Here is a 12,721-nt window from a genome sequence, read left to right as displayed (position 1 = left end):
CAGTGCATGTGTATATGTACTCCTCCAGTTCATTTAATGTGATTGCTACATTGTTTGCTACCCTAGAATATGGGCCAATTAATATATTCTCCTGTTGATGAACAAGTATGCCATTTCCAAATTTATGTTATTATAAATAAGGTTTCAATGAACGCTCTGCTACATTTCTCATTGCATGTGTGCTAAAAGAATTATATACCTGGAATTGTAATCTCTGGGATGAAGAATATATACATTTTGAGATTTAGTAGACACTGCCAAGTTGCTTCCCAGAGTAGATGTAAGAACTTATACTAATAAAAGTATTATAGGGAGTGGATGTGGCTCAAACAGTTGAATACCCGCTTCCCACATGGGAGGTCCCAGATTCATTTCCCAGTGCCTCCTACACAAAACAAGCGACAAGCAGAAAAAGAGCAAAAACAGTATGCAATGGGCAAAAAAAGCAACAAGTGGACAACAAGCAAAATCCAGCCAGCAGACAACAAGCATAAACAAATGAGCAAAAACAATCAGACAACAAACAAACAGACAAGGGAGCTAACTTAGGGAAGCTTTTGTGGTTCACTGGTGAGCGCTGTCCTCCTGCCTATGAGGTCCAGGATGCAATCTCAGCTCTGGTACCTCAAAAAAAAAAGTAGCATATAAGCATTCCTTGATAAAATTTACTAGACTTGGACCTATTTTCCTGATAATTAGGGAATGGTATCTATTGATTGTTTTAACTTGCACTTTCCTAATTACTAGTAAGAATAAGCATAGATTATATGTGAAATGTGCTACTATCTGTTCAGAAAGTCCTTTGTGAATTTTTGACATTTTCTTTGGGTTTTTAGGTTTGTTTTTGGTATTTTGTTGTTTTTTACTTACTGAGTTTAGTCGTTCCTGGTATAGTTTCAATATGATTCCTTTCTGGTTAATACATGTGGAAAACATCTTCTCCCTATTTGATACTTGTTTATTAACTGTTTATCTGGTCTGTGGTTGAATAAAAATTTTAATATTAATTTAGTCAATTCTCTCAGACTTCTTTCTGCTCTTTGAATTATTGTACAATTTATACTTATATACTTGGGGTTTATTAGCAAATTATCCTACATTTCCTTTTAAGGTTTTTAGCATTTTGATTTTCATATGTGTGTCTTTAATGCCCCCTAGAAATTGTTTTTGTGAAGGCTATTGAATCAGCATGATTTGAGCTTTACATTTTTTTTCACCAATGTTTTTGTGGTCCTCTTACATGTCAGATTTTCAAAGATGTGGGCATGCTATTCTCTGATGTCTTTTATCTGGTTGTTTAATCCAAATGTTTCCTTGTATCAATACCACATTGTCTTCACTAGATTCTCTTTTTGATGATACTTCATATCTTTAATGCCCCCTGGAAACTGTTTTTATGAAGGATGTTGAGTCAACATGATTTGAGTATTATATTTTTTCCCCCCCAAATTTTGTGATTCTCTTACATGTCAGGTTTTCATAGATTTGGACATACCTTTTTATGATTTCTCTTGTCTGATTGTTTAGTCCACATGCATCTTTGCATCAATACCACATCATATTTATTAGATTCTCTTTTTTATGATACTTCATATTTGGTATGGTGAATAGCCTGGCCTTATTTTTCTTCAATTTTTTAGTAGTTTACCCTTTGTTCTTCTATAAGAACAGGAAATTTATAATCAGCTTTCAAATTCAGAAAATAATTACGAGTAGTTGCAATTACTTGGGAAACTCATTGAATTTATTAGTTTTGGAAATTTGATTTCTTAACAATACTGAATCTTCTTATCCATGAGCATAGTTACCTCGCCTTTTATGTTTATCCATGAGTTTGAAGTGTACTGAAGAATTTTTTAAATTACATTCTCTTTATAAGATTGTGGAAGATTCCTTCCTTCCTAGATTTCTAAGCCATATTATGTTTTTGAAACTTCTGTTGTATCTATAGTTATACCCTCATTTTGTCATTAAAGGTTGCATTAAATAAGCCAAGAACTCAATCCTGATGTTATCTATGAAGAGATCATTCCCAGGAACTATACTGCTGTGCATACAATAAGAAGAGGTTTAATCATAGTTGTTCATTATCTATACAACAATAAGAATGCTGCTAAAATTCTGGCATCAATGCCAAAAATGTGCAGTGTTTATAATGGGGGGGAGGTATAGGAAAAAAGTATGCTAAATGTACATTATGGACCATGATTGGTGGTAATAGTCTTATGTTATTATCTTATAATCTGTAACAAATATTCCACCAGTGTGGTGTGTTGGTGAAGGGATGTTGTATGGGAATTCTACATGTGTGTATGATTGTTTTGTAAGTTCACAATTTATGTAATAAAAATATATTTTAAAAAAGAATGCTGCTAAATGACCCAAGGAAAAATCTGATAACCTAAAGACTTAAATAAAGTCTTCCTTTATTTAAGCAACTTAGAATCATCAATGCAGTTTTGTGATTGTTGGTATTATCAATACAGTTTTTTAATATATTTTCTTTCCAGGAATGTTCTTTTACTAATATAGGAGCTTCCATGAATACTTTTTCCAGGTTCGAATTCATGCCCAATTTGGAGAGTGTTGAAGCAATAATGAATTAAAACTTAATCTACGAGTCAAAATTTAGTAACCAAAAGAGGTTAGAATTAGCAAATTAGTATTATCAACTATAATTTATGGAATAAGAAACTCAATGAATATAATTGGAAACAACAAATTAGTAGGCTTCCCTTATGGAATTATTCCTTTGTTCTCTAAATGAATAATATTGCCAGTACAGGAGTCTTTTATCTCAGTCAAACTAAGATGTTAACCTATATTTTATTAATGAAAGGGTAATATGATTCTTTGGATTAATAAAGGGATTCAGTATTTCAGATTAATATCATTCTGAGGTATTTCTTTTAGGAGTATCTCTGCAGACTGCCAAAAGGAACTCGTTTGAGTAAACTTGAGTATGTGAATGCCCTACAGAGCCATTACAGAGAAAGAGGTAATTTCCCTTTGCCCTTTTCCTTGATTCTTTTTATTACAGCTTTATGAAATGTTATAATATTCCTAAAGACAGAGAAAGATGTTCTGCATAGCTTCAATTACTGAGCACATAAAGATTTAAAGGTTAGCCTTGAAGGACATTATTATACTTCTGGTCAATAATACCTGCTAACCTTTCCTGTATCTGTTAAGAATAAATAAAAGTTCTATAATACTGAAATTTGCTCTAAAAGTTTCTAGAAGTCTGCTTTAACATTAGAAGCTGGGGAAAGAGTTCCAAGGAGAATTTTATATAAGGAGACCAAGAACATATGGGAAACCAGAAGTTACCCCCCACACTGTCTCTGCCTTTAATTTAGAAAGAAGGTGCTGATAGGACTCTTTCTTCCCAAGGAAACTTGCAAGGATGTTTAGCTCTCAGGCCGATCCTGAAGACTGTTTAAAGTGATCCATTTTGGAACAGACTGTTGATAAAATTGCCCACTTTATACGTGTTTTGAAAGATAGGTTTAATAAAAAGAAATGCTCTTATAGCTTTAATGAGCTACTCTCTCCCGTGTTCCAAGAAGCTATTCAACAATCCATGTCTGTCTAGCATGACTCTCCTTATTAACTGTGATGGTGCAGGATGAGCTATGAAAGTGCCACCAAATGCCGTCCCAAGGCGGCAGACCTATGTAAGGGAAAGAGTCCCCCATCCAATCAGATAACAGCTCAGGGCTGTCCTGGACTTCCTCAGTATTAAAGAATGGTTGCAGCACCACAGCAGTTGGCAAGCACTTTTAGTTCTAAGTTATGATTATATGTCCACACAAATAAAGTATTTATTCAGTATTGAGTGTTCTCACATACACTCCTGCTGTGAACACAGCAGTTTTCTGTGTGATAGAAATGAGTATCACATAAGGTCAACCAACTGCAGCCCACGGGACAAATCTGGCCTACGGCCTGTTTTTGTACAGCATGGGAGCTAAGAATCATTTTTACATTTTTAAAGATTTATTTTAAACAATGAAAGAGAGAAAAAAGAAAACAAAGAAAAAGAAGTCTTTTCCGGTCCCAGGTGCTCTAGGAGCTGCGGGCGAGGGTACAGACATGGCCAAGTCCAAGAACTGCACCACACACAACCAGTCCCGAAATTGGCACAGAAATGGCCTCAAGAAGCTCCGATCACAAAGATAGGACCCTCTTAAGGGGGTAGATGCCAAGTTCTTGAGGAACACACATTTTGCCTAGAAGCATAGCAACAAAGACCTGAAGAAGATGCAGGCCAACATTGCCAAGGCCATGAGTACAAGTCCAGAGCCCTTTGATGCAGAGCCCATCAAAGCCCTCGTAAAACCAAGGAGGTCAAGCCCAAGATCCCAAAGAGCAACACCCACACGTTCAGTCGGCTTGCCTATATTGTCCACCCTAAGCTCAGGAAGTATGCTCAGGCCCGCATTGCCAAGGGTCTCATTCTCCTGCCTAAAGTCCAAGGCCAAAGATCAAATCAAGCCCCAGGCTCAGGTTAATGCTCCCAGACAGGCTCCCAAAAGTGCCCAGGCCCCCACAAAGGCTCCTGAGTACAGCCTTCCATCTGCCAATGTGAGAGGATGGAAGGATTGGTGCAACCCCCAGGAGGCCATCTGCATGGGGCTGGGGCCCTCCTGTGCGATCTGCACAAACAAACTTGAGGCAGGAATTGTCCAAAAAGAGAAGGGGAGGGGAGGGGAGGGGAGGGAAGGGGAGGGGAGGGAAGGGAAGGGAAGGGAAGGGAAGGGAAGGGAAGGGAAGGGAAGGGAAGGGAAGGGAAGGGAAGGGAAGGGAAGGGAAGAGAAATAAAATGCAAAAGAGATATTTTATAGCCCACAAAGTACTAAAAAATTTACTATATGTCCACTTACAGGAAAAGTTTGATGACTTCTCATAGCAAAGAACAGCTTAGTTATCATCTAATGTATCTCATTATGCCTTACTACTACTTGGCCACCTTGTAATATTTAGGTTTTTAAAAACTATTCTCCCACTATTTGGTTTTTCTGTTTTAATCTCCTTTTTCTGTTCCCTGGTGAACAAAACATGTAGTAGTCTATGTAAGTTTATTTTTCTTTTCCATTTCAGTTTTTTTTTTTTCACCATTAAAAAATATTTTGGGCCTGAGGTAATAAAATTATTCTCATTTAAGGGCTTCAAAATTTTATATAATTTTGCTTTCCACATTCAAGTTTAACTCATCTGGAATTCACGTTGTTTTTTTATATGAGGTAGGGTTTTAGATCCATTTTCATCTTTTCTTTCTATGGATAACCAATTATCCTGCACCTTTTACTCATCTGCATTGTCCTTACTCTCATAAATCAATTTCCTATGTTAATATAGATTAGTTTCTTAATTTTCTGCTCAAGTAGTCTATCTGTGTCTTTTGCAATATCAAAGTTTTTAAAAATAATATCGCCTTATGGAAATACAAATTTGTGCAGTCACATAGGAAAATAATTTGCCATCATCTAGTAAAGCTAAAGGTGTATAAATCGTAAAACCCAACAATTTCATTCATAGAAATACATCCTAGGAAAACTTATAAGTGTTTGCGTGTGTGTATGAATATATTTACAAATATGTGTGTGTGAATAAATACAGATAAAAAAAGGGAGACATGAAAAATGTTTCTAGGTGCATTATTTGTACAATAAGAAATTGGAAACAATACAAAGTCCCACAACAGAAAAATAATCAAATAGTATGAAATATAGTAAAAACAAATCAACTACAGCTTCATGAATCTCATAAAATTTATATTTACCAAACAAAGTAAGTTACGGAGGGAAGAATAGAGTATGTTTCCATTTATATAAGGTAGACAAACACGCAAAACTAAATTGTACAACTGTTTAAGGAAACATTCATATGTGTTTAAAATAAAAATGAAAAATAAGGGAATGACAAGCAAAAAACCCAAAAAACAAGTCAGGATTATTGTTATTTCTGGGAGCGAGAGAATGCTAAGATTCAGAGAAAAACCCAAAAAGGGATTTCCAGGAGATTGCTAACATTCCATCAATTATAACCTTTACATATATGACAAGTAGGCTATAAATAAATAAACAAATCAATTTTAAGTGGATAGATATGAAAGATCACTGACTCCAGATACAATACATTCCCTAATATATTAGATTAATTTTATAATACATTGAAGTCTCATATAGATTATTAAAATGCAAAATTTTTTCTTTCTATAAAATCTCCATAATACAATACTAAGTACCATTTCTTGAGTGTATATATTATGTGCCACAGAGTATGGAAAGGACTTTGCAAACATCAACTCTAATCTTAACATCAGATCTGCTAAGCAGATATTATTTTATACATTTGGTATATGATAAAATTGCATCAGAGAAATTAAAAATCTGCTTTAGTTATCATGGCTAGTAAATGGCTTAATTATCTTCTAAATTTGTCTGTTTCCATATAATGTGCTCTTGATTTCAAATGTACAATTCTGTTGCATTATAAGACACAGAATACAAGATTTACTTGATACTGCAATCCTTAAGGTAAAGTGTCAACAGAACTTTATCAAAGGCCATGGGAATTTGAAAATAGAATGGATTGATATTGGAATCCAAAACTTGACTGCATTCATTCTGATCTGGTCTCATTTTCTTCATTGTAAGGGAACTCTTAATTATCTGGCTCAGGTGAGCTAGTGCAAACAATCTGAAATAATTAATGTTTAATTGTAGAATACATAGAACCTTGATTTGTAGTCAGGTCAGCCTCCTGTGAATTCTTTCTACCTCCCTACTTAGTGGAGGTAATCAAGATCATCATTCCCACTTTCCCATACCCCCCAGGCAATTATGGTGATTGAACCCATAGATAAACTCAGACTAAAATGTGTAATTCATAAGATTAAGCATGGCTTCTATCAAGCCTTTTCTGGAGAAGACTTGGCTAACTTTGGGGGCTCCAAAGGACATCTTTATTGGAATGTAATCTGCAAGTAAAAGTGGAGAAGAAAGAGAAAATGGATCTATATTCTTGAGAATGCCTCCTACCTGTTAATCTTGCTATGGATTTCCCACCTGATATCTCATTTATCCCTCCCAAATCTAGGAGTTAAGTATTTTCACCCCATTTTTACACATGTGGAAAAAGACTCAGATTAAACTCTTGGCCAGTATCCTTCAGAAGGTCACCTATAGAACCAGCAATCAAACAAGACTTGGACTTGGTATCTTCTGTTGCACCACAGCTGCAGAGCTGTGCTGTGAATGTAGTAGCCACCAGTCAGGCTCATGAGGCTCTTGAGCTCCTGAAATGTGACCAAACTATACTGAGATGGTCTGTAAATCTTAAATGTACCCCGGAGTTCAGGGACTTAGTAAGAAAAACAAATGCAAAATATCTTATGAATAATTTTTAGATAATGTTTAAATGATAATTTGAGGATATAATGAGTTGTGTAAGAATATTAAAATTATTTTCACTATTTTCTCTTTACTTTTAAAAACACGACTACTGGAACAGCTGAAATTGCATGTGTATGTAAAGCACTTTCCAAGTGCCTGGAATGTAATGGACACTTGGGAAAGAATACCCTTATTTTAGTAATGATTTTGATAGAATCTCAAAATCCTTTATATTTTAATAATCTCTTTGAAACTTTAGATTATTTGAAGCCTATTGTGCTTCAAAAGCAAAATGTGTTTCTACTTTCCATGCTGCTTCCTGGTAAAAAAGGTTGGTAGTGTCTTTAGCATCATGAGACCCCAAATGAAAGGGAGAAGAAAGGAAATTAGGGCTTCAAATAGCCAAACGATTATTCAATGTGGGCCCTCAAAAATACAAGATGAAGATAAAGCAAACTTGAATTTCTTTTGAGTGTGTTTTCGTTGTCAGCAATAAACTTTTCATCAATATTTGAACAGATAATCATTTCCTACAGATTTGCATTATTTACTTACTTGTATACAAAATTATTCAAATGGGGGCTCTTAGCTGTTATGAATGAAATAGATAGCTATATGTTATATACTATTTCAAAGTCCACCTAGGTAGAACAACACAAGAAACTTGATTGTAAGAGCCACCTGCAACTATAACCATTCCTGTAGTGGTTGCAGATTTCTTGTAGATATTTAAACTCTTATTGTGTAAGGATGACTATATACATTTTAGCATACATTGTTATAGTAAATAAATTACAAAACATATACTGTGGATTCTGATATTAATCTACAATTTCTTCTTACCTAGAAGAACCAGTATGAACCAGTGTGGCTGAGAAAACAGTCTTCTGATCTATTCTAGCCCTCTTTTGCAGTCCCATGTCATGCCCTTCTATAGCAAATTCCTACTTAAGATCCTTGCTATTAACCACAGGCAATCTGTACATTCAAATGCAATTATTAAGGGCAAGCTCTCATTGGCTAATAGCTGCCATGGAAATCTTTGCTTCCCACTAATAAATCCCACTGCATGCTATTTACCTGATTTTCTTATTATCCCAAAGCACCATGTGGTTCTAAGCCTTCTTTATCTGCATTCTTTCAGATGAGAGACCAGCATGTGGTGCTGCTGTCATGATCAGAGAGATATTTTAAGCAACTATTGGCATGGAAAGTCACTTTGTGGATTCAAATCTGAGCTGAAAGGGATATACCATGGCAGAAGTGAGGATGTTAACACTTCTTGTGCTGCACGGAGTACTATCCCTTGTGAAATAGCCCCTCTGAAGTTGCATGGGTCAGGGACATTAACATTTAATCACTTTCTGACCAATATTGTGAATGTTACATTTGCAAACAGCTATTTTCCCAAGAACTAATCATGGGTATTAGTATCCGAAATCTGGCTCCTTTATTATGTCTGGGGTCTTCCCTACCTGGAATAGTGTACAAAAGCACAGAATAAAGGGAACATCAAAGGAATTAGCACCAGATCTGATGATTTGCCTGTTAAGCCAAAGCTGTTGTCATTTTCTTACTAGAGATGGAGGATTGAAATATATACACACACCCTGAAGGAAGATTTAACCCTCCAAGAAAGTCTCATGACTGCAGACACCTCAGCTGTTTTGACTGCATGCTCTCTTCTCTCTCAATGGAAAGTAGGGATGATTCTCTCTGATTTAGCTTGAATTCCCAAGACTAAAACCACAGCACACTCAGCTTCCTGCCTGTGGATACAAGATTCCATAGCTGAGTGCCAAGGGTTTAACAATAGTTGATCTCTTTAAAGAAGCAGGTGGCCCCTGCCACTACTACTTTTATTATTGTTAAGTCCTCCTGAAGTCTCTGCCAATGGCTAGCCTGCCAGATTTGGCAAGAATCCAGGGTTTGACAGACTTTGTTTTTACCCCCTCATGATTCTTTTTACTGTCATCTTTTCTGTGTGAAGTTTTACGTTGTCAGTTCTTAAAAAAGAAAGAGAGAAAACCCTTGAATGTGAGTTCAATTTTGAAAAAACATGTCTCATGTCTATTTTTTTTTATTAGACCAGTCCATCTCTGTGCCTATATTCTCTTTCCAGGTTGGCAACATCTCTGAATCTGCCTCCCTTCTCATGTATCATTTGTCTGCATATAAAATTGAGCAACCACACTGATTATGTGGTACAAAACTCACATTTTTTGTTTCTCGTTTCAGCTAAGAATGTACTATGTTGGGAAAGCATATTCTATTTCCAAGTTTCAGTAACTGAATTATGTCTTTTTCTCTTAAAAAAATAGTCACATTCCAAAAATAGATTGTATGAATTTGTTTTAGTCAACATTCCTTGACTATCATAAAAAATAGTAAAATGGGCATTTATTCTCCTGTTTGCTTCAGCTCCTGGTTGTAAACTCTACTTGAATGCCTACACTTATAATCTAGATCCTTCTTCCAGAGCATATCATAAACAGGCAGCGCAGAACATACTATAATTTTCCATAAGGAAAATGCACTGTGGGAAATATACCTCGTTCTCATTTGTCTCCAGAAAACTCAGTAAATACCCAAGACCCTGCAGAAATTGATTTACTATTTTGTGGGTAAGTAGAAATTAAAATGATCATTTAATATAAACTGGTAATATCTGGAAAAGCCTTGGACTAACAGGACCAAGTACAAGAGTAGAGACTGTGCTAGACACTGTAAATTTTCCTGCTTGCCATCCAGGATTCATTTTGGAAAACAATGTTTTGGGAGAGTAACATAAAATGATAATGTGTATTCTTCCTTATGGTTTGATATTAATACAGTTGGGTTATTTATTGTTAACCTCTTTCTGTATTGGGTAATATACACTTTTTAAAGAAAGTATTGTAAAATTCTTCATAGAGAATATACAAAAATTCCACTTTGGTGATAATCACTCTGGGAAATTGTCTAGTTAGTAATCTTAAGCAGTTTGATATAGTTATGAATTTCAAAAATAGATATTGGTTATGTTTGTAAACTGGTCTGTCTGAAGTTTCACACTTACTTAATTAAATTGTGATTAGGACTTTGATTGGGTCACATCAGTAGGATGATGAATAAAAAACATGGAAAAAGAAGAGAGTTGGAGTTTTGAGTTGGAGCCCAGGAAGTGGACACATAGGAGAAGAACACAGAGGAATAGAGATGGCTCCTTAGACATAGCAGAAGCCCCTGGAAGACAGACAGAGCCATTTGCCTGATAGTCTACAGCTGGCCTTGTGGAGAGAGCACAGCAGTTAAGCCCAGAGAGAAATGGAGCTCTAAGAAGAGAGGAACCCACACTTCTACTCTGGAAATCCCAATGGAGATGGCTACATGGGCTCCTGGCACATGGCAGATAGTCCCAGTGACTCCGTGGATGGCCTAATGCTTTCTGGTTGACCAAGCATGTTCAAGTTTTTATTTTATTATTTTATCTTCTCAACTAACGAGGAATCTGAGTCTTAGAAAACTTGAGTTGCCCAAAATCATGGAATTAAGATACAACTCAATTGAAATTAAAACACAGGGCTTTAAAAAAAAAATTTTTTTTTTACATTTATTTTCTTTATTGTTAAAGAAGCTTAAGATTACATGAATGTTACATAAAAAAATATAGGGGATACTCATATAACACACCCCTCCCCTTGCTATACTTTTTCCCTTAACAACATCTTTAATTAGTGTGGTACATTTGTTGCAGTTGATGAATGCATATTGAAGCATTGCTTTTAACCATGGTCTATGATTTACATTTATGGTTTACTTGCACTGCACAATTTTATAGGTTTTGACAAAACATATAATGGCTTGTATGTCATTGTAATGTACTGTAGAACAATTCCAGTGTCCCAAAAATGCTATGTATTACACCTATTCTTCCCACTCCCTCCTCTCAGAACCTCTGGTGACCACTATCTTTATATCAATGTTACAAGTTCCTCCATTACTAGAATAATAAGTCACTTTAGTCCAGATTTGCAGTCCTTCTTTATGTTTGTTCATTTCCCAATCTTGAGGATTTGAGGATGGTGTTGCCCACTATGCTTCCAATTGAGAGGGGGCTTAGATCCCACAGGGCAGATGGGTGGAACTGTCTTGCTTACAGTTATAGATACTCACTGTTTTTGGGGATGGGTGTTGTCCATCACAATCCTTTTGTTGGTTACCCTGGGTGAGTCCAATGAACTGGAGAGGAGGTGTTGGGCACACTCTGCTGAGATTCAGGGCTCACCCAACATGAACAGCCAGAAGATTGAAGTCTCTGGGGCATATATTTAATGGGAATAATGCTAATTATAGGTTCAAATAAAAGGGGCAGAAGAACAATATGTGGGAAACTTATAAATGAGTTCGTCTCTGATACCTTGGGGAAATAGGTTACCATATCTTCCAAGGTAGGACCCACCAAAGGGTGCTGATTCCTGGGATTGTCTGCCCTACTGATACTGTCTATATATTTCTAAGACCCTCAGGAGTACCCCAGCTTGAGGTACTGTTTACTGTGGCATTCAGTGAGATCCCCTAAGATGGGCATAAGAGCAACCTCTGGAATGACCTTCTGACTCACTTTGAAATCTCGTAACCATAAAAACGCATTTGTATTTACTATTTCCCCCTTTTGGTCAAGGACTTTTTTCAAATGTACCACTAATTGGTTCTTGGTAATAATCCCTCAGGGGCACGGAGGCTCATCCCCAGGACACATGTCCCATACCCGGGGCATGGTAGTACGTTTATATGCTGTTTGGCTTACAGAGAGGCCACATTTGAGCAACAAGAAAGCTTTCAGCAGATAACTTTTAGGGAATATATAATACTAGGAGCATTCTGGGAAAATGGCATCAGTGTAGGTAGGCATTACTCAGCTCACTCAAACACACACACACACACAAAATGGCAGAGAAAGTGCAAAAACCAACCTGAAAGAGCTGCTTTGGAGAGCTACAGAACAGGAGGCTGCAGAGCATCATCCAGGAAACTGAGTTTCTCGCCCCTGTGGCTGGAAACGGTGAGCACATAAGCCCCGCCCTTAAGGCATATAGCCTCGGTGGAAGCCCTGGCTCCCACCAGTCAGCTGAGTAGAAAGGAGAACTCGCTGGGAGGAAGAGGGGTCTGTCAGAGGGTGGAGAAGGTTCTTTTTCTGTGGGTTTGACCAGATGAACCCCTTTTGAATCTCAAGGAAGATACCAGCCAGTACTGAGGTAGCCCCGGGGAGAGAAGAGGGGAGAACTGCTCAGGTGGGCTGTCGGCCACCTGGGAGAGAGGAACTAGGTCAGGAAGGGGGC

The 12,721-nt window shown here is 36.7% G+C and overlaps 1 pseudogene; it reads left to right on the top strand.

Moving 5' to 3' along the window:
- The first annotated feature begins 4,095 nt into the window (after window positions 1–4,095).
- LOC101434553 (large ribosomal subunit protein eL29 pseudogene) overlaps window positions 4,096–12,721 on the top strand; it is a 74,969-nt pseudogene continuing 66,343 nt past the window's right edge.

This window comes from Dasypus novemcinctus, chromosome 16, assembly GCF_030445035.2.
Source record: "Dasypus novemcinctus isolate mDasNov1 chromosome 16, mDasNov1.1.hap2, whole genome shotgun sequence".
NCBI classification, from domain to species: Eukaryota; Metazoa; Chordata; class Mammalia; order Cingulata; family Dasypodidae; genus Dasypus; species Dasypus novemcinctus.
Note: the sequence above shows the minus strand (reverse complement) of the source record. Positions and strands in the feature narration are given on the sequence as shown.